We start from the raw sequence: 22,678 nt of genomic DNA, 5'->3' as shown, positions 1-22,678 counted from the left end.
CTCTCTCATGTCCACCGGTAGTTCCACCATATGCAGCTCTCAAGTCCAGCTCACCCTACCAGAGACTATGAGTAGGACAAGAAAGTACTCATCCTCTCATCCGCGTACACTGGGTTTGACCGCCCACATTGCCAAACTAATCTCGTTAGAGATGATGCCCTATCGGTTGGTTGAAAGCGCAGCTTTCCGCGAACTCATGGCCTACGCAGTACCACGCTATGACCTACCCAGTCGCCACTTCTTTTCTCGCAAACCCATCCCAGCCCTCCACCTTCATGTGAAAGACCGCATTGTCCATGCACTCAAGCAATCAGTGAGTGGAAAGGTGCACCTCACAACTGATGCATGGTCCAGTAGGCATGGCCAGGGCCGTTACGTGTCCATCACTGCGCACTGGGTTAATGTGGTGGATGCAGAGTACACAGGGGACAGCTGTGATGTCACAGTACTGCCTAGCCCATGGTATAGGAAAAAGTTGGCTGTAGGCGTTCGACCCTCCTCCTCTAGAAGCGAAAGCTCGTCCACAGAGCGTAGTCGCACGAGCACTGCATCCGCAGCTGACAGTGGTGCACACAATGTGTCCCACTATCGATCAGCTAGTGGAAAGCATCAGCAGGCTGTGTTGCAGATGATGTGTTTGGGCGACAGACACACGGTGGAGGTACTGGCCGACTACTTTCAGCGACAAACTGAGTCATGGCTGGGCAGTCTACATCTTGAAGCAGGCAAGGTAGTTAGTGATAACGGCCGGAATTTTGTGGCAGCCATAGCCCTTTCAAAACTCAGACACATACCTTGCTTGGCTCACACTTTGAACCTTGTGGTGCAGTGCTTTCTCACTAATTATCCAGAGTTAACAGGCCTGCTCCATAAGGTTCGAAGACTGTGCTCGCACATCCGCCGGTCGCCGGTACACTCCTGTCATATGCAGAAGCTGCAGCGATTGCTCCACCTTCCCAAGCACCGCCTAATTATCGACGTTGCAACAAGGTGGAACTCCACCCTGCATATGGTTGAGCGGCTGTGCGAACAGAGGCAGGCCGTAATGCATTTGTGGGAGGATACACGGGCAGGCACTTTAAGGGCAGACATGGAGTTGACAAGATGTGCAGTGGTCGAAGCTGAAAGACCTCTGTAAAGTCCTTCAATGTTTTGAGGAATGCACACGGCTGGTAAGCGCAGACGACGCCATCATAAGCATGAGCAACCCACTTATGCGTCTGCTCATGCAAACTTTGACGCACATCAAGGAGCAGGCATCTGCAGCCGAGGATGATGAGGAAGAGGAGGAGGGAAGCCTTGATGACAGTCAGCCATTGTCTGTTCAGGGAACTGTCGTGGACGAGGTGGAGGAAGAAGAGGAGGATGATGATGGGGATGATTATTTAGGGGAGGAGGATGCTTCTCGTGGGGCAAGAGAAAATGTTGGCGTGGCAAGGTCTGGTACAGGGTTTGTGCGTGACTGGAGGGATGTGGATTTGCCAGAAAGTGCTCCTCCACCCAGCACTCACAGTGCATCATTGACACCGGGAACATTGGCCTACATGTCAGATTATGCCTTGCAGATCCTAAAAAGGGACCCCCACATTGCCAAAATGATGAACGATGATGACTACTGGTTGGCCAGCATCCTGGATCCACACTATAAAGGCAAATTCCAAAACATCATGCCACAGGAGAACCTTGACCAAATATTGGCTAACAAACAAGCAACTCTGGTAAACCGGTTGGTTGAGGCATTCCCAGCACACAGCAGCGGTGATGGTTCTCACACGAGCCGAAGGGGTCGGGGGCAACTTGGAAGAGGTGTTGGGGGTGCACACATCAGAAGTGGCATTGGAGACAGGGGTTTCATGACCATGTTGTGGACTGATCTTTCAAGTCCCGCTCACACGACTGGTAATACTGCATCGATTGAAAGTGACAGGAGACAGCAGTTGTCAACTATGGTTACAAACTACTTCTCCCATATCGATGTTCTCCCTCACAGGTCATTCCCCTTTGACTATTCGGCCTCTAAACTGGATGCCTGGCCTGAATTGGCACAATATGCCTTACAGGAGCTCGCTTGCCCTGCTGCTAGTGTGCTATCGGAAAGAGTCTTCAGTGCTGCTGGCTCAATCCTGACAGAAAAAAGGACCCGTCTGTCGACCCAAAATGTTGATGATCTAACCTTCATTAAAATGAATCATGCATGGGTTTCAAAGGATTTATCCCACCTTCCCCTAATGACACATAGGTTGCCAGAAAAATGGCTTGCTTTTGTCCTCCTCTTCCACAGACTTCTCCGATTCTTCCATTTGCAGCTGCTGAATGTCCAACATCAACATACACCATTTTTTAAACCTCCCTAACTGGGCTGCCTCCCCTCCATGGCTGGGGTCACCACCTAGCGCACGCAACCGTGTGAGTGCCATTGCCCTAGACAGGTGGGTGGGCCGACTCTTGGGCGCCGGCACTGGCACAGGGTCCCTCATAGTGCAATCAAGTGTATCTGATGGTGGGGGTGCACACCCGCTGTCAGACACACCGGTGCACTATGAGGGGCCCAGTGCCAGTACCGATGCCCACGAGTGGGCCCCCTTGCTTGGGCAGGGCCCCAGCATTTGCAATATTTACCTCTCCCTGCTCCTGCGCTGTGTAGTCTGGGCTGTCAAATCCTTCCCTGGGACTGCCACTACAAATGTGGTGAACTAATAGATGATGGTTAAGACGTAGCTATGCCCTGTCCTGCTGGCCGGACTCTAGCTTCAGATGATCAATGGCTTCCATTTTTTATGGACGTCGACTCACAATGAGATGCAGAGGTGGTTTATCATCAGCTTTCACAGTTTTCCTACTCACAGACGTGTGACATTCCTGCCCACATTTTTAAATGTGCCCTCTCATGCCAATCCAATAGAATCACCTACAGCCTGTGGCTTCTGTCTTTTGCACTCCAAAGTTACCTGACAGATCATTATAGGCAGTGAGGACCATGTCTACATCTCTCCCTGTGGTCAAAATTTGATGGAGATGAGTAACGGTGATGGGATCCACGGTACTGCGATATAGCAACCCTTTCTTCACAAAGAACTGTTTTCTCTGTCTCCACACACAAAGTAATTGAGGGTCAGCATCGCCTCTGAGAATTCACCAGGGAGTTTTTCCCGTGATTAGTAATTCCTAAATTTCTGCAATCACTTGACTTTATGTCTTTACTTTTATCCATCTCGTTTCCTCTTGCGGAGAGTCTGGACTGTCTTACTGAGACAGAAATATATATGAAGATTTAAAAATAACCCAACAGTGTATACTGGTGTACGCTTCAAAAACATTTCCTTTTTTTCTACTTTTTAGATTGTTGTCTAATCCATACTGAGGCTGTGAGTGTCTTTTTCGTACTTCGGAAATAAACACGGAGATTTTAAATGTTTAAACTATGCTATATACACCTGCTATCCGGTGATACTGTACCCTTTCTCAACTTTCTACAATCTTGTCGAATCCATATTGGGCCTGAGACTGTCTGAGTTTGCCTCCTGATATATAGACATAGATTTTTAATGTGTAAACGATGCTATATATATCTGCTATCCGGTGATACTGTACCCTTTCTCAACTTTCTGCAATATTGTCGAATCCATACTGTGCCTGAGACCATCTGAGTCTGCCTCCTGATTACAGATGAGTGGTATTTGAGTGGAACTGTTGGCCAAGTTCAAATTCTAGCTGTTTTGGGCGGTGTTAGATCCGTACGTCGAACTGCAACACTTTGATTAAAATTCGACTGTTCGAGTTTCCGTTCGAGAACGTTTCGTTAAACAAAAGTGAATCTTTTTTTCACATTAATAATGGTTTTCAAAGATAATAGACAGTTTTAGGGCATAGTAGCGATGTCTGGTAGCCAGCGGTGTAGTACACCTGTGAAGGAGCTACACCGTGTGTGTTTCTAATAATTTTTTACCGCATATTGTCCTGAAAATCCTTTTGGGCCTAGTAACTGTGTCTGCTACTCAGAAGAGGAGCCCACCCATGAATTGAGCTATGCCGCCTGTTTATGAAAGAACCAGTTTTTTACTGCATTTACACCACTTAATACTTTGGGCCTAGTAACTGTGTATGCTACTCAGCAGAGTTGGCCACCCATGAACCAAGCTATGCCGCCTGTTTATGTAAGAACTGTGTACTACTCAGCAGAGGAGCCCAGCTGTTAAGCAAGCTACAGCACCTGTGGTTTGGACACTTAATTTTTTCACATTCTTTCTGGAATGCCATTTAGGCCTAATTCCGTAATTACGGTTGACCTGCACTTACTGGGAAATGCTTGTTCGTGGGTAAGAATTGTAATCCCAGATCCCCATCACTATCGGGGTTCAGCGTGTTATCTGCACCTGTAAGCGATACACGCTGGTCCTTTCATTGTAGCACGTGTGCAGCCCCGAACATGTAAGGGCATGACAGATCTGTTATTGGCCGATCTCGCGGGCCAGAGCCTCGCGTGTCCCTCTAGTAAGCTGGACGCGGACCGCGGGGGCTTGCCTGAGTCTCGTTTGTTAACGGAATTAAGCTTGCAATCTGTGCAGCTTTTTTGTGGATGGCATGGTTGAGGTTGCCAGTGTTGAGTCCAATTAAGCCGCAGGCTCCACTCCTGGAGGTGCCCTTCTGGACATTCATTTCAGGTTCAGCTTTGCAACCATACTGCCCCTGGAAGCCAAACACTTTTCCTGACAGTGACATTCTTGTCAAAGAGCGCGATGACATCACGTCTGTACGCCCTCTGCCTAAACAGTCCAAGTGCAGAGAGATGGAAGATGGGCATGACGAGGAGTCCAGAGTACAGGGATTCCCTAGCAAGGAGACTTATTTAATTGTTTTAAAGGTTGGGAGCAATTTTTGGGGAGCACGATACTCTGGAGAATGATATCTGGGGCCCACCATACACTGGAGCGTTCCAAAGGTGGACATCAGTCACTGGATCAGCATTTACAAGGCCCACTATACACTGGAGCATCAGAAATTTGGCCCATTTTATATGGAGCATTATTTGGGCCCATAGGACACTGGAGCTTCATCCATGGTGAACAACATATACTGTAGCATTATGTGGAGCTCATCATATACTGTATGGAACATTATATGGGACCAATGATTCTGTATGGAGAAATATATGGGCCTCATTACTCTGTATGGCGCACTATGCGGTGGCCATAATACTGTATGGAGGAATATACTGTCTGCTTTTGGAGCTATTGGAGAATTTAAAATGGATATCAGTCATGTGATGTAAGAAGTATTTTTCATTGTACTATACCGCTATTTCTCTGCCGTATCAGAGGATCATGAATTGTGTCATGTGTTAAAGGAGCCCAGTGACACTCTTTGGCCCAGGGCCCACGAAAATCTGGAGCGAGCACTACCCCCCCACAACTTTAGCAAATAACCCCCAGTTTTCAATGTCTAACTATTATTATAAAGTAAATTAAGGTTGACAAGCTTAAGGAATAAGAATTGATGCTTTTGGCATTAAAATTGGCACTGTAGGTGTGTTTCCTGTTCTCCACTCCCTGCCGACTTTTCTTCCCCATTAACTTACATTGGGTTTCGTGTTTCAGTCAGACTTCGACTTTTCACAATAATCGGCCGATTTCGTTCGACCCGACTTTTGCGAAAGTCGGGTTTCATGAAACCCGACTCGACCCGAAAAAAGGCAAAATCGCTCATCTCTAATATCCACAATTTGCATAGTTGCAGGCACTCCCTCAAAACACATTTGTTCAGAGCGGCCTATCACGTTCACTAATCACAGTCATTCTATGTGTTAGTGTGCATGTGTAGCCCATTCACTATCTCCATCCATCCCTCACTCCCTCAAGATGGCTGGACTATCATTGTAAATAAGTCATTGTAAATACACACCTGTACTTTGTATCTCCCCCACCTCATTGTAAATTGTAAGCTCTCATGTGCAGGGTCGTCTTATTTTGCTTTAATTATTGTATTGTTAACGTTGTTACTTATGACTTATGTTTGGAACTGTTAAACTGTAAAGCGCTGCGGAATATGTTGGCGCTATATAAATAATGATTATTATTATTATTATTATTATTATTAATTGCTAATATGGCTATAAGTGTGCTAAAGCCTGACAATATCACAACATTGAAGATGTCTAGGAAAAGATTCTAAAACAGATAACTCTACATCTGCAGAATTTCTGATTAATTAATTCTGAAGGCTCCTTCACATTACATGCAAACTTTAGATAAAGGAATGTTTTGTTAACACTTTATTCTGGATTGTTCTTTTCCCTAGTACAAAATCACAACTGTGTGTCCTGATTATTAGTGCATGAGAAAACTAATTACATGCAATGTGCAACCCTTGCTTTTTCTCGTCTCCCTGTTTACCTAATTCTCTGTTAATGCTAATTGTTCATTGAAAAAATGTCTCTTTTTTTGGTTCTCCATACTTTTCAAATACAAAGCTACTGCAGACCTCTTGCACTTTCACACGTTTGTAATGAAAATATAATGGCAGCTCTGGGACTGGCAATCAAATGTCAAAGATCAATTATTTTCTGAGCTATACAGGATAGTTTTCACAGATTTGCCTTCATTCATCAAGAGAGGAAATCTATTAAGGAATATTTACTGTAGCAGTTGTAATTGGTTAATTACCACTTCCATAGTTTTTCTAGCTATATATTAGCAATGTGTTGTGGAAGGAAAAATATACATTAGCAAAATCAACTCTATATTATGTGTATATACATATGTAGTGCTCAGCATAAATGAGTACACCCCCAACAGATTGGTCAGAAAACTTGTAGTTTCCTTTCAAAATCAACATTTTATAAGGGTTAAACAATTACATCACACTCCCAAAAATGTGGGCCATCATTTGCAAACTAGATTTGTTATTTTGCACACCCAAAAATGTAATTTTCCTAACAATTCATGACCATATTGCAAAAACAAGTACAGCCTCTTAGTTACACCATATAGGGGGGCTGCCCAGTGCTAACTATAATGCATCCGGTGTGAACAGAGGCTACAGTTTACAGAACTGTGCAGTTGCCATTTTACTTGGGTAATGCAGTTGTGTACCTATGGCTCAACGCCTGGGTCTCTAGTCTGCTACATGCTTAGGGTGCTGGTCAGCCACAAGTTCTGTAGCGTTACGACTGGGGTAACTAGCTTCTTGGCTTAGCATCTGTTTCATTCATGAGCACGGTTAGCACAGTTGAATTACAGAGCAAGCTCAACCCTTATGCTTCCTCTCTGTGAAAGTAACAGAGTATAGTACTTAGCTCTCTTAGTGCAGTACCTCTCTGTGAAGTAACTGAGCTTGGTACTCAGTGTTTCCATCATTGTTCACAACTAGCAGCAGGTTTATCTCTGCACGGTGGACCCCGGGTTGCGATTGCACTTTATTTTATACTAGCTGAAGAGCCTGGCGCTTCTCAGGCATAGTAACTAACTGTGGTTAGTTATAGCAAGTTATAATTATCCACCATCCCATAGTCCCGTGACCATATGCCCATCATACATATCCATGATCCCATAGGCCCGTGCCCATATACCCATCATACATATCCTCCATCCCATAGTCGATTTCCCATATACCCATCACACATCCTCCATCCCATAGTCCCATGCCCATATGCCCATCATACATATTCTCCATCCCATAGTCCCATACCCATATACCCATCATACATATTCGCCATCCCATAGAGGAGTGCCCATATACCCATCACACATCCTTCATCTCATAGTCCCATGCCCATATACCCATCATACATATCCTCCATCCCATAGTCCTGTGCCCATATACCCATCATGCATATCCGCCATCCCATAGTCCCATGCCCATATACCCGTCATACATATCCTCCATCCCATAGTCCAGAGCCCATATACCAATCACACACCCTCCATCCCATAGTCCCGTGCCCATATACCCATCATACATATCTTCCATCCCACAGTCCAGTGCCCATATACCCATCACACATCCTGCATCCCATAGTCAACCATTATGACATCATATTGAGCGGCGGGACTTGCAACCTATGATGCCAACAGTGTCGCCATGGCAACCATTATGACATCATAATGAGGGGCAGGGCTTGATACACACACACTTTTCCCCATTTTGTAGATAGGGGCAAAATTGTTTGGTGAATTGGAACACGCGGGGTTAAAATTTCACCTGACAACATAGCTTAAGACACTCTCGGGGTCCAGATGTGTCACTGTGCCAAATTTTGTGGCTGTAGCTGTGACAGTGCGGATGCCAATCCCGTACATATACACACTTGAGCTTTATATATTAGATTTTATTTAGTGCAATCCGCCAACCCTAACAATAGGTGAGTGTTTCCCATGATACAATATGGCATACACTGCAGAGGAATGGCATGCATGTTTGTGATTCACAAAGGAAGCCTCTCCTAAAGCTCAGAAAAAAAAAGCCCAACAACAATTGGCTCATGCTGAAAAGTATGAACACAAGACTATTGGAACTCTATAGTGGAGTGATGATATGAAGATAAATATCTTTGGAACTGATGGCTTCAAAACCATATGGTGTCTCAAAGGTGAGAAGTACATAGAAAATTTCATGATGAAACATATTGATGGCAGTATCTTTGTGTGGGGCTGTATGAGTCATGCTAGTGTCATTAGGCTACATTTTATTGATGGTATCATGAATTCACAGATGTTCTGCTTTATATTGAAAGAGAAGACACTATCATCACTCTCCGGCATTGGTAGACATGCACTTTGCAACATGACAATGATCCAAAACACACATCTGTTGCATTTCTAAAGCAGAACAGGGTCAAAGTAATTCAGTGGATAAGTTTTCTCCTGATCTGAATCCAATTGAACACCTATGGGGAATTTCTAAGAGACAAGTTGTGCGTCACTATCCATCTAGCATCCAGGATCTAAAAGACATCGTTGTTAAAGAATGGAAAAAGATAAATGTTGCAATATGTCGCCAACTTGTTCATTTCATGTCTAGAAGACTTGGTGACTTGGTGTTGTCCTTAAAAATGATGGAAGTTATAAAAAATACTAGATGTTGCAGTTTTTGATGCAGTGTATTTTCATTTTTTGCATCACCTAATTTCAGTAAAACTGAATATTTTGTAATGTAATTATAACATTACCCTAACTTCCTTGTTATGGGTTAAAAATGCTCTTTGAAACTTAATATTGTCAAAATTTTGGAAATTATTCCTATATATATACATATATATAGATATATGTACAGTACTGTATATATGTATAGAGAATATATACATATTTATTTAGTTACATTTACATTTACAGGATTTATATATACAGTATGTACTGTATATATATATATATTTTTTTTTTTTCATTTTTTTCATTTTAAAAAATACAAAAAGGAAAATGGGCCAATGCAAAAGTTTGGTTACGGTTGGAGATTTTTGTGTTAACAATAACTTTGACCAAGGTTTCAGACGTTAGTTAGCCTTAGTTAGCCAGATAGGGTTATGGTTTGTTCACTAAATGTATATTAAATGGAAAGAGGGGGCATACTGTATCTAAAGTAGAATATAATACTGTTTGCAGGGAATTCAGGACAAGCACTAGAAGAGCTAAAGCCAGTACTGAAATAAGGCTTGCAGTGGAGACACAAAGCAGCAAAAAAAGATTTGGGGGGTATGTAAAAATCAAAAGGAAAGTCAAAGATGCTATAGGATTTTTACAAAAAAATGATGATGAAAAGGACGAACTTTCAAATTGCTTTTCTACATCTGTGTTCTCTACAAAAACAATTGTAACATGAGCTGATCTTCACGGTGCCATCGAAAGAATAAAATAATCCACACTATCTACTGTATATACAGAGAGATGGTGAGGGAACACTTAGCTAATTTAAATGAATCGTAATGGCTGGTTAGATTTTGCATTTAGTGGACATGGCAAAAAAAAAGAAAAACATCTGTGGGATTGCATTTTTTTTTGGCAAATTCACCGCAGTTGGAATTTTTTTTCCTATTTTCCAGGACATGACATGTTAAAACCAATGGCATCGTTCAAAAGTACTTTTGATGCAAAAAAACAAGCCCCAATATGGCCATTTTCACAAAAAACAAAAAGGTTATGGCTCTGTGATGAAGGGGAGCAAAAAGCAAAAATGCAAAAATGAAAATACCTCCGAGGTTAAGAGGTTAACAGGGAAAAATTAAAAATTTGAGGTCTGGGTAAGAAAAATGAAAATTACATCTACAGAATGGGAGGAATAAAACTAAGCAACAGCATGTGTGAAAAAGACTTGGTTATACTAATAGATCATAGACTATTACTACCCAGAAAAATGGCAGTCAGAAGATTAAAATTTTTCTGAACTTGATGTAAATCAAAAAGTTGATTTTTTGCGTAAAATTCGGACCAAATTCAGTTTATCTCAGACCAATTCACTCATCTCTAAACCCAAAATAACACATATACATACTGTATTCATTTTTTAGCTTTTATCTACTCTCCTTAACCTTTGACAGATTCAGTTTCTTCATTAAATGTACATAACAACCAGTTTTATAAAACAGAAAAATGTTATATAGCAGTATGTGTGTATTGTGATGCATGTGTAGCAACATATTCAGCCTCAGAGACCATGCGTATATCAGTATAATGGATACCATTGAGATGTACTGACTGTTGAGACTTAGAGATTCTGTTGTAGAGCTCCATAAAGTAGTATCTAATGCTTTTTATAACATTTTCTAATGGATTGAAATAGCATAGTTGCTCCCACAATATGCTATATGCAACAAGTCATAGCATCCAGATGCTGAGCTCCCCAACAGTCACTCCTAAAAACCCTAATAAGCCCCAAATCAGGTCAGTTTGGTGCTAGCAAAGTAAAGATCTACAAAAAAGTCACATTCACAACATTAGGGTATTTTTAAATGATAGGCAAACTTATAATAATACAGCTACTGTGAGTCAGACCTACTTACATTATATTTATATATACATATATACTATATATATTTATATATAAGTATATATATATATATATACTGTATATACTTATGTCCATGCTTTCAAATATAGAGAGGTAACTTTAATTAGTAACATTGCAATAAGTGAAAAATCTCAAAAAAAACTCACGTGTAGTCCAGTGTTTAGCCACTGTTACAGGATCTGTAAGAAAAGAAAAAATTGCACTGATGACAAACTATCCAAACCTCGCTGCTACATTTTATTAGATAATGAAAACAGCATGAAATTGATTGACTCGACCAGAGAAGTTCTTACCAGGTCACGTTCATGGCACTTCTTCTTACTAGGCCAGCGCTTTGCTTTAGTACAGATTGGATGCTATGTTCAGTGTAGCAGTGTAATGTGCTTTAATTATTTAGGCTGAGTACATTTTTTCTTGTTCGGTACTGCCTGAATACTTCAACATCGTATTAAACAGCTGTTTATATTTTACACATTTACTTTCTATTTTTTTTTAGCAATTTTTTTTCCAACTCAGCACTACAAATCAATTTTCCAGGGACAGCCTCCCCCTCTTCCTCTTCCATTCTATGGTTACATCTAAAGAGGGGCACAGATACTGCCTATCACATGGGAGTTAACTCATTTTCAGCATAACAGGTTTCGGAAGCCCCCTGCTGTTTAGAACACTGTTAGATATCCATGGTATTGGTTGATGGACGTCATGCCAGTCCAGCTGTCAGGAACACAGCTGTTGTGTTTCCTTCTGAGTGATCAGTACTGCCGGTGCCCTCCAGCTACTGTGTTCTCTGATAAGGTCCAGTGGAGAGATGCAAAGGAATGAAACACTTGGCTCCTAATAGTAAATGCAAAACAAAGACTTCACAACAAACTGCATTTTCGCTGACGCCCTATGTCGTACCGTGGAATTTGTTGAATATTATGTTCTAGCACACTGGCTAAGGGGAAATCACGAAGGGACAGTTCCTTCTGGTGACTGTTAATGTAGTGAGAGGAGAGTTTTCACTTTATTGGGAAGGAGAAGTGCATGGCGTGCAGGCATCCCCCTGCATAATTTATCAGTAGCACAGAAAAAAGACAGAATAAGCAGCTCCGAGCCATGCTTCAACTCACTTAAAAAAAGGCATGTTTATTAAAAAATGCAGAGGATGTAGGTTCTCCCTGCTCCGGTTCTGTACACATTGTAGCTGAAAATGTGATCATCATGTTGATTAATGCCAAACAAAACACGAGGATGATATCAATGTTTTCAGACATCTTCATTTTGATTCGCAATGACTAGTCTGCATGTTATAAAGTGCATTAGTAGAAAATGAATAAACCATACACAGAGACAATGTGTGAACGCTGGCTTCTCTTCTACAGTTCGCATCACAGCATCGACAAAGGAGGCAAAGAAAGAGGAAAACATTTCTAAGGTCATGTCTTTCTGTTGTGCTTGATGCATCCATTCTTTTTTTATTGTAAACTGGCAGTGGATGCAATAATGTGAGGAACTTTAAATTATTATACTTCTCACTTTGGGATTTTTTATAAAGTTTTTCCTAATTTTTGCATATTGTAATATTATTAAAAAAGTCTTACAGAGCTCCGATAAATCTATAACCATATGCACAAATGAAATGATAACTTTGTGCATGTCTGTAGTCACATAATACTTCATAGAGAATTGTTCAAGTTCCAATAAACTTAGTAAGAAAGCATCTCTAATTCCCTAGAATAAGTAGCACCCACAGGCAGTCAGATTTTCTTTTTCCATTTATTAAATCTATACATTACATATAAAAAAAAGACACCTCAGAGCCCTTGATTTTGACTGTAAAAAAGTATATATATATATATATATACAGTATATATATATATATATATATATATACAGTATATATATATATATATATATACTAGCGTTCAAAAGTTTAGGGTCACCCAGACAATTTTGTGTTTTCCATGAAAACCCTTACTTTTATTAATTAAATGAGTTGCTAAATGAATTTAAAATCTTGTCCAGACATTGACAAGGTTCGAAAAAAGATTTTTATTTGAAATAATAATTTTCTCCTTCAAACTTTGCTTTCGTCAAAGAATGCTCCCTTTGCGGCAATTACAGCATTGCAGACCTTTGGCATTCTAGCAATTAATTTGCTGATGTAATCTGGAGAAATTTCACCCCATGCCTCCAGAAGCCCCTCCCACAAGTTGGTTTGGCTTGATGGGCACTTTTTGCGTACCATACGGTAAAGCTGCTCCCACAACAGCTCAATGGGATTGACATCTGGTGACTGCACTGGCCACTCCATTACATATAGAATACCAGCTGCCTGCTTCTTCCCTAAATAGTTCTTGCATAATTAGGAGGTGTGCTTTGGGTCATTGTCCTGTTGTAGGATGAAATTGGCTTCATTCAAGCGCTGTTCACAAGGTATGGCATGGCGTTGCAAAATAGAGTGATAGCCTTCCTTATTCAAAATCCATTTTACCTTGTAGAAATCTCGCACTTTACCAGCACCAAAGCAACCCCCGACCATCACATTACCTCCACCATGCTTGACAGATGGCATCAGGCACTCTTCCAGCATCTTTTCAGTTGTTTTGTGTCTCATAAATGTTCTTCTGTGTGATCCAAACACCTCAAACTTGGATTTTCCTGTCCATAACACCTTTTTCCAATCTTCCTCTGTCCAATGTCTGTGTGCTTTTGCCCATATTAATCTTTTCCTTTTTATTAGCAAGTCTCAGATATGACTTTTTCTTTGCCACTCTGCCCTAAAGGCCAGCATCCCAGAGTTGCCTCTTCACTGTAGATGTTGAAACTGGCATTTTGTGTGTACTATTTAATGAAGCTGCCAGTTGAGGACATGTGAGGCTTCGATTTCTCAAACTACATACTCTAATGTACTTGTCTTGTTGCTCAGTTGTGCAGCGGGGCCTCCCACTTCTCTTTCTACTCTGGTTAGAGCCTGTTTGTGCTCTCCTCTGAAAGGAGTAGTACACAATGTGGTAGGAAATCTTCAGTTTATTGGCAATTTCTCTCATGGAATAGCCTTCATTTCTAAGAACAAGAAAAGACTGTCAAGTTTCACATGAAAGTTCTATTTTTCTGGCCATTTTGCGAGTTTAATGGAACCAATAAATGTAATGCTCCAGATTCTCAACTAGCACAAAGGAAGGTCTGGTTTATAGCTTCTCTAATCAGCCAAACTGTTTTCAGCTGTGCTAACATACTTGCACAAGGGTTTTCAAGGGTATTCTATCCATCCATTAGCCTTCTTACACAGTTAGCAAACACAAAGTACCATAAGAACACTGGAGTGATGGTTGTTGGAAATGGGCCTCTATACACCTATGAAGATATTGCATTACAAACCAGATGTTTGCAGGTAGAATAGTTATTTACCACATTAACAATGTACAGAGGGTTTTCTGAATCATTTACTATTAGCTTCATTGGAAAAAACTGTGCTTTTCTATCAAAAATAAGGAAATTTCTAAGTGACCCTAAACTTTTGAACGGTAGTATATATATAGATTATAGATGAGCTGATCTTTTCAAATTTGAATAAAGAAACTATATAAAATTTTCCCCAAATATTTGATTTACGGTGAATACATCGGTTAACATTTCAATACTGGAAAGTTTATATTGTAAAATACACATGGGGAGAGGAGAGAGAGAGAGAGTGGACTCTGATGACCATAAGAGCATACACATTTTAGGGGATAATGAGAGAAGATCCTGCTGACCGGAAGAGCTTTCTCTACACCAGAAGACCATGCTGATCATCAAAGCTTACAGTTTTTAGGGAAGAAAGAGAGAGGACCCCGTTGGCTATAAAAGATTACAATGTACAGGTGTGAAAGAGTCAAAGAGAGAGGACCATGCTGGCCATAAAAGCTTACACTCTACAGGAGTGTGAGTTACCCAGTGACTTTGGAGATGGAAATTAACTCGTACAAGCTGTGTTCCACTGGGAACCATTGACCTATGATAGCCCAGGTACTGATCACCACTGTACAAGTTTTGATAATCCATGAAATATCATAGCTGCAGGGCATTATGTGGTGAACCGAACAGCAACACAACATGTCGCTGGACCACTTTGTTTTTTTTTTTTGCAAGCTGGGAATTGAATCTCAACATGTTTAAATTTGCATAAAACAGCAATATCGAGGAAATTCAACTCAAACTCGATCCTCTGCGAATGGTTCCAGTCATTTCTAATCGGCATACTATGTTTATTACTAAGAAAGGTAAAGAATTCAGCTTCCAGTATGTACATTTAATCATCAAATATGCTTATTCCAGGACGCTGAATGCTGTAGTGTACGAAACATGCTTGTTTTTATGGAGGGTATTCAATTCAACCTTTTTGCAAAGTATGTACATTTTCCACTTTTTAATGGATTAAGTAAAATTTGTTGTTTTTTTATATACTGGAGGCTGAATCCTTTACCTTCCTTCGACACATTTACCCAAAATGCACTGCATTGGCATGCTTTCCAGGTTTATCCATTGACTGGATTAATTTTGAAAAGGGTGCACTGGATCATTATATTTGATACTTTACTTATTAACATGCTTTAAAAACATAGGAGGTTGTGGGTTGAAAGAAAAAAAAATGAAAAACCAGTATCTATACTTTATCTTTTTTTAAAAGTACTGTAGATTTCAATAGTATCAAACTGTGCAGTTGCATTCTTTTCTAGTATTATACTTTTTTCAGTATGTAATAAAACTATATGGCTCAACTGTATAGGCAAGACCATAGGGTTCAACAGATGTGTGCGGCTGAAGTTCATACCCATGTGTGGTTGTGATTTAAAGCACAAATCTACTGGCAATACCTGTGCACAGTTGTGCAACCATCACTGGGGTACGGTTTGAAGCTACTTACGTCCACAGCACTGTTGGAGCGTACCCCATTACAGAAATATATTTTTTACTACGGTATTTTAACAATATTTGGAAATTTAAAAATGCATGTGTCACGCTGCAGCTCTTCAGATAAATGCAATCTCCACAAGATGGCAGCAGAGTGGAGGGAAGGCTGAAATACTGTTTAGAGCAGACCAGCAGCCCTGTAGCGAAGCTACCACCAGGTGGCAGCAGAATAGTCAAACAAGCCAGCTCGATATAGAGAGTAGCACAGTACCACGGTAAAAACTAAAGAGTCAGAGGAAAGCCAAAAAGGTCAGTACCGGTGAGAAGCAGAAATACCAGAAGCAAGAGCCAGAGGAAAGCCAAAAAAGGTCAGTACCGGTGAGAAGCAGAAATACCAGAAGCAAGAGCCAGAATCAGGTCAGAGTCAAAGCCGAGTTTGGTACCAGGGAATCCAAACACGAAGGGAAACGCTGAGTAGGGATGGGGAGCGAGGAATGAACAGACACAGGCACAGTCAGCAAAGCACAGCAGGACAAATCAGGGTATAACCAGAGTAAGCTACTCATGCCTTAGGCAGAAAATATAACGGACACTGCCTGCAGGATGCAGAGCAGGGAAATAGCCGACCTGACACCAGAACGAGGCAGAGAAAAGTTAACCCTTGACATGACCAGACCATGGAAAACCTGGTCTGGATCATGACAGCATGTATAATTTTAGATGAGGAAATCAATTCGGTTCAAATTGAGTTTTTGTAGAAATTTTACAAACTTTGTGCAAATCGTCTAAAATTACAGCAGCGATTTTACACATTTTATTTGATTGCACCATAAAAACAAGGCTTACATGACTTCCTGTGTGACTTTTGGTTTCCCTTGCCTTGCAGCTACATAATTCCAAAGTATAGCACAGCCATTCAGTAAGGACTATCATAACCTACACTATATAAAAAGAGTCAAGGTGTCATGATCCCAGTGCAGGTTTTTGAGCTGCACACCGGGGGTTAATGTCTGGAGCTCTGTGAAGGTTTTGACCTGCACACTTGGGGTTAATGATTGTGGCCTCTTTCTGGTTCTGGGAGAGCTTCATAAACCCCTGGGTAGCTTCAATCCCTGCCAGTTATACTTTTGCCTTTGGACTAGTGTGCTGACCCCCGTGTGCCTGTTTGTGCTATAGCTTGTTTATATGGTTCTGACCCAGCTCTGTTTCCCATTGTGAGTTTGCCTGTTGATTTTGTACTGCGTTATTATCTGTGTATGACTCATTGCCTGTGACCTGACTACTCTCTGCTCGCCCCCTTTGATACGTTGCAGCTATCTCTGTGTGTGACTCATTGGCTACGTCCTGACTATTCTCACTGTCTATGCCCCTGGGTAACTTTGTCTCGCAGTTACTCTGCTAGGAATTGTCTTGCAGCTCCTAGCTCTGTGGAGTTTAGGCCACGCCTCTAGCAGTCACGTGCTTCAGGTCCTGCGGCTCTGAAGTACACATCTATTCGGTTGCTGCCCGCTCCACAGGTAGCTTTGAGCACGCTTTTGCTTTACTCAGGACCCGCACACTGGCTCAGTGGGCAAGTTCAGTGCGGTGTCTCTGACATTATAACTGGCCTACAATTTTTTTTTTCTCTCCTCACTTCTGCAGCATGGACTCAATGTGTGCTTTATCTGAGCAGGTGAAAAGCTCAACTCAGTCACTGCAGAAGCTTAGTTTGGAACACCAAGCTCTGGCCCAGTCCCAACGGCGGGTTGAGGACTCAGTTCAGGGGGTACTTTCCGCAGGCTTCCGGCAGGTGGGGAATAGAGATGTCATTTTAGTCCCACCTGAATCCCCGGTTAAATTGCCAGATATATTTTCTGGTAACAAGGATGATTTCAGGGCATTTAAGGAGGGCTGTAAGCTTTTTTTTTCTTTGAGACCCCGCTCCTCTGGGGATGAGAAACAGAGGGTGGGGGTGGTGATGTCCCTGCTTAGGGGGTCCCCACAAGCCTGGGCATTCTCGCTTTCCTCTTCTGCCCCTGAGAGAATGTCTGTGGATGCATTTTTTGAAGCCTTAGGGCTTATTTATGATGAGCCTGATAGAGTGCGGTTGGCTGAGGACAAAGTGATGAGTGTCTGTCAGGGGGAGCACTCGGCCGAATGGTTCTGTACTGAATTCAGACGTTGGGCAGCGGAGATTTCCTGGAGTGATGCCGCCCTTTGGGGGCTGTTCCACAGAGGCATGTGTGAACGTCTGAAGGATGCTTTGGCACTTCATCCTCCGCCTGACTCCCTGGAGGATGCCATGGTCCAAGCGGTTCGCATGGATCACAGGCTGCGGGCTAGAGGCATTATGCAACGGGAAACTCCCTTATTCTTCAGTGGAGATGAGACCCAGACTCTTCCTATGGCTATGGAGGTGAGCGCTGTCACCTGTGAGGGAAAGGAAAGAAGACGCCGCCGGGAAAAGCAGTGTGTTTCTATTGTGGGAAATCTGGACATTGGAAGAAGGACTGCCCCTCCTGTCCGTCATCCTCCAAGATGGCGGGAAACGACTAGGTCTGGGTAGTAATCGAGGAGGCTACCCAGACCTTCAGGTACAATTTTCCTCATGTGCAAAAATGGTGCTGCAGGTGGAGCTGGAACTTGGTTATGGTCCTGTTCAGACTACTGCTTTTATTGACTGCGGTTCGGCTGTGAACCTGATTGATACCAAGGTTATGACTCTGAATAAGATAGGGACAGTCAGGCTTCATGATCCTGTTAAACTTGTGGCAATTGACTCATCTCCTCTTACCCAAGACGGTATCTGTTGCAGGTCTGAACTTTTTTCTCTAAAAGTGGGTTCCACTCATGTGGAGAAACTAAGTTGTCTGGTGCTAGATAACTTGCCTGCAGGACTGGTACTGGGGATGCCTTGGCTTCAACGCCATAATCCTACCATTGATTGGGTTACAGGGGAAATCACTCAATGGGAATGCAATAATAAATGTGGTAACCGGGGACATCTTGTTAACGCTGTTAAATCCGTGTCTGTGTCGTCTGTCGATCTGGAAGGTATTCCGGAGTACCTGAAAGATTTCGAAGATATTTTTTCTGAAAGTGAGGCTGAGGCGCTGCCACCACATAGACCCTATGATTGTGCCATTGATTTAGTACCCGGAGCCAAGTTACCTAAGGCTCGATTGTTCAATTTGTCTGGGCCTGAGCACCAAGCCATGAAGGAGTACATAGCTGAGAGTCTCCGCAAAGGGCATATCAGGCCTTCTGTGTCACCTGTGGCAGCAGGGTTCTTCTTTGTGAAGAAAAAAGATGGTGGTTTGCGGCCGTGCCTCGACTTTCGGGAGCTGAACAAGATAACGGTTAGGAACTCTTACTCGCTTCCCCTCATCCCAGACTTATGTAACCAGTTAGCTGGGGCCCAGTGGTTCTCCAAGTTAGATCTGCGGGGGGCCTACAATCTGATAAGGGTTTGGGAAGGGGACGAGTGGAAAACGGCATTCCTCACATCAGAAGGACTCTTTGAGAACCTGGTAATGCCATTTGGGTTAACTAATGCACCCGCTATTTTCCAAAATTTCATCAATGTTGTGTTTTCTGATCTGATAGGCCGTTTTGTTATTATTTATTTGGATGATATTTTGGTGTATTCCCCGGACAGTCAATCTCACTTGCAACATCTAAAGACAGTTCTCCAGAGACTCAGGGAGAACCAATTGTTCGCCAAATTGGAAAAATGTTCGTTTTTTGTACAGGAGCTGTCTTTTTTGGGGTTGATTGTGTCCTGTGAGGGGTTTCGTATGGATCCTAAGAAGGTGCTGGCGATCGCTGACTGGGTTCAGCCTCGAGATCTCAAGGAGCTCCAGCGCTTCTTAGGATTTGCGAACTATTACCGGAGATTCATTAAAGGTTTCTCACAAGTGGTTAAACCACTCACGGATCTTACCCAGAAGGGAGCTGATGTAAAAAATTAGTCTGTACTCGCTAAGGAATCCTTCTCAGCGATTAAGAAATGTTTTATGTCTGCCCCGGTGTTGGTGCAACCTGATCCGTTCAAACCATTCATTGTGGAGGTGGATGCTTCTGAAGTGGGGGTGGGGGCTGTGCTGTCCCAGGGTCCAGCCACCCTTACTAATCTCAAATCCTGTGCCTTCTTCTCCAAGAAGTTCTCTTCAGCTGAGAAAAACTATGATGTAGGCAATAGAGAACTTCTTGCGGTCAAGCTGGCGTTTGAGGAATGGAGGCACTTTTTGGAAGGGGCGGCTCACCCTATCACGGTTGTCACAGATCACAAAAATTTGGCATACCTTGAATCTGCTAAGAGGCTTACTCCTAGACAGGCCCGTTGGTCACTTGTTTTTTCACGATTTCAGTTCTCAATTACTTTTCGACCGGGGTCCAAAAACGTTAAAGCGGATGCCCTGTCCAGAAGTTTTAATCCAGTGTCTCCCCCTGAGCCGCCGTCCTCCATTCTTCCCCAGGGGTGGTAGTGGCGGGGGTCTCAACTGAGTTGGAACAAGAAATCCTAAGGGCTCAGGCCCTAGCTCCGGCAACCAGGCCAAGCGATAAACAGTTTGTTCCAGATTCATTGCGGCCTAGACTTCTGCAGGAGTTTCATGATTCTAGGCTGAGTGCTCATCCAGGTATCACGGCCACTAGAGAGGCAGTAGCCAGGGGTTTTTGGTGGCCTTCATTAAGGTCCGATGTCAAGGAATTTGTTTCTGCTTGTGGCATGTGTGCCCGTTCCAAAAGCTCCCATAACCGACCGGCTGGGGAACTCATACCTTTACCGGTTCCTGATAGGCCATGGACTCATCTTTCCATGGATTTTATTACCGGCCTTCCATCTTCCAGGGGCAATACCGTGATCTGGGTGGTGGTGGATAGGTTTTCTAAACAGGCCCATTTCATTCTCTTGGCAGCATTACCTTCAGCAGAAACATTGTCAAGGTTGTTTGTGCAGCATGTGGTCCGATTGCATGGGGTACCCCTGAATGTTGTGTCTGACAGAGGTGTGCAGTTTGTGGCCAAATTTTGGAGGGCGTTCTGTATGAAATTGGGCATCTCACTCTCCTTCTCGTCTGCATATCACCCGGAGAGCAATGGTCAGACAGAACGCACCAATCAATCCCTGGAACAAATTTTCAGGTGTCTGACCTCTGCCAGACAGGAGGATTGGTGTGATGCGTTACCGTTGGCTGAATTCGCTTTTAACAACCGGGTGAGTCAGTCCATCAACATGTCCCCATTCCTGATTAACTATGGCTTTAATCCGCATTTTGGGGAGTTTTCTCAGGTGGATTCCGGTTGTCCAGGAGCAGAGGGGTCCGTTCAACGGTTAAAAAACCTCTGGGCTGAAGTCCGGCATAATATCTCTCGGGCCCAGGGGAGATACAAATATTTTGCGGACAAAAAGAGAGCCTCGGGAAACATGTTTCAGGTGGGAGAGAAGGTTTGGCTCTCCACGCGTAACATCAACTTAAAGGTACCATCAGTTAAGTTGGGACCAAAGTTCATTGGTCCGTACTAGATTATAGAGATAGTCAACCCTGTGGCATATAGGTTGCGCCTCCCCACCTCATTAAAAATATCTAATGTGTTCCATAAGTCTCTGTTGAAACCAGCAGGATCTGTCAAAGAGAACTCTGAGACTGTTGTTCCTCCAGTGCTGGTGGAGGGTCAATTGGAGTATGAGGTCGGACATATTGTGGACTCTCGGCGGGTGCGCCGCTCTTTGCAGTACCTGGTCCACTCGAAGGGATATGGACCAGAAGAGCCCTCATGGGTCCCTGCTCACTCGGTACATGCGGATCGCCTGGTTCAGGCATTCCATGCCAAGTACCCGGGTGTCACGTCCGCCATGTCTGCCATGTCTGTTTGTCTCAAGAACTCCTGGAGCGATGTGCATGCGCATGTTTTGTCTGCTGTCCTGCATGTTCGCTAGAGCTGTGTGCAGACTCACCTCATGTCTGAGCTGCAGGATCCCTGCGTTTCTGCTCTGCCTTCTGTGATCTTCTCGTCATGTCTGAAACCCTGATCATGTGACGTTTCCTAAGATCCTGCACTGTCTGGTTCTGCTATCATCTCGTCATGTCTAGAATCCCGGAAGTTCTCCCCTGGTCCTGACCTGGAGGAGGAGGTGCTATGCCCTATATCAGGCCGCCTCTTCCTATGCTCAGGGCCTGATTATTGTGTTGCTTCCCTGCAAGGCTCTGGGTCTGTGGGGTTGCTCCCTCTATTCTGTGCCCTTGCACTTTGCTCTGTAGTGCGTCTCTGCACACGCTCCGTGCTCGTATTCCGCCTCTTGTCTTGTGCCATGTCTTGTGTTGTCTCTCGTGCCATGTTTGTCTTTGCCTTGCTATGCCTTGTAGTCCTTCTGCTGTTCTTTGTCTTAGTCTGTTTTGCTGTGTCTCGCCTTAGCTTTGCTTTGACTTGTAGTCCTTCCTGTGTTCTCTGCCTCGCCTGTTTTGCCATGTCTTGCTTTTGCTATGCTTTGACTTGTAGTCCTCCCTGTGTTCTCTGCCTTGCTATTCCTTGCTTTGTGTTCCTCCCTATGGTCTCAGTCTTTGCTTGCTCTGCCTCGCTCTCTCCTATGGTGCTCTGTAGTGCTCCCTGGCACACGCACCATTTCTCCTCTCCTTAGTGCTCGTTTCTTTGTCTAGTCCCAAGGTCTTCCCTTGGCCCGGCTCTGGGCTTCTGCCTACGCTCCGCTGCTAGACTCTGTCCTCTCTCTGACCTGGCTCTGTTTCTGCCTGTATTCCTTGCCTTGTTCCCTGCCTTGTCCTTGCATTGAACCCCGGCGTGGGTTCCCCTTGGCCGTCTCCTGTGC

The 22,678-nt window shown here is 43.3% G+C and overlaps 1 protein-coding gene across 39 annotated transcripts in view; it reads right to left on the bottom strand.

Moving 5' to 3' along the window:
* PTPRD (protein tyrosine phosphatase receptor type D) overlaps positions 1 to 22,678 on the bottom strand; it is a 2,878,718-nt gene that overhangs the window by 985,964 nt on the left and 1,870,076 nt on the right. For all 39 annotated transcript variants that reach the window (XM_073572185.1, XM_073572197.1, XM_073572187.1 and 36 more), the window contains exon 8: positions 11,142 to 11,174. The gene's annotated coding sequence lies outside the window, so the exon portion shown is untranslated. The remainder of the gene's footprint in view (positions 1 to 11,141; positions 11,175 to 22,678) is intronic.

Source organism: Dendrobates tinctorius, unplaced genomic scaffold (genome assembly GCF_039654945.1).
Source record: "Dendrobates tinctorius isolate UK_male_01 unplaced genomic scaffold, ASM3965494v1 ptg000031l, whole genome shotgun sequence".
Lineage (NCBI taxonomy): Eukaryota > Metazoa > Chordata > Amphibia > Anura > Dendrobatidae > Dendrobates > Dendrobates tinctorius.
The sequence above is the reverse complement of the archived record's forward strand: the minus strand, read 5'-3'. Positions and strand labels throughout refer to the sequence as shown.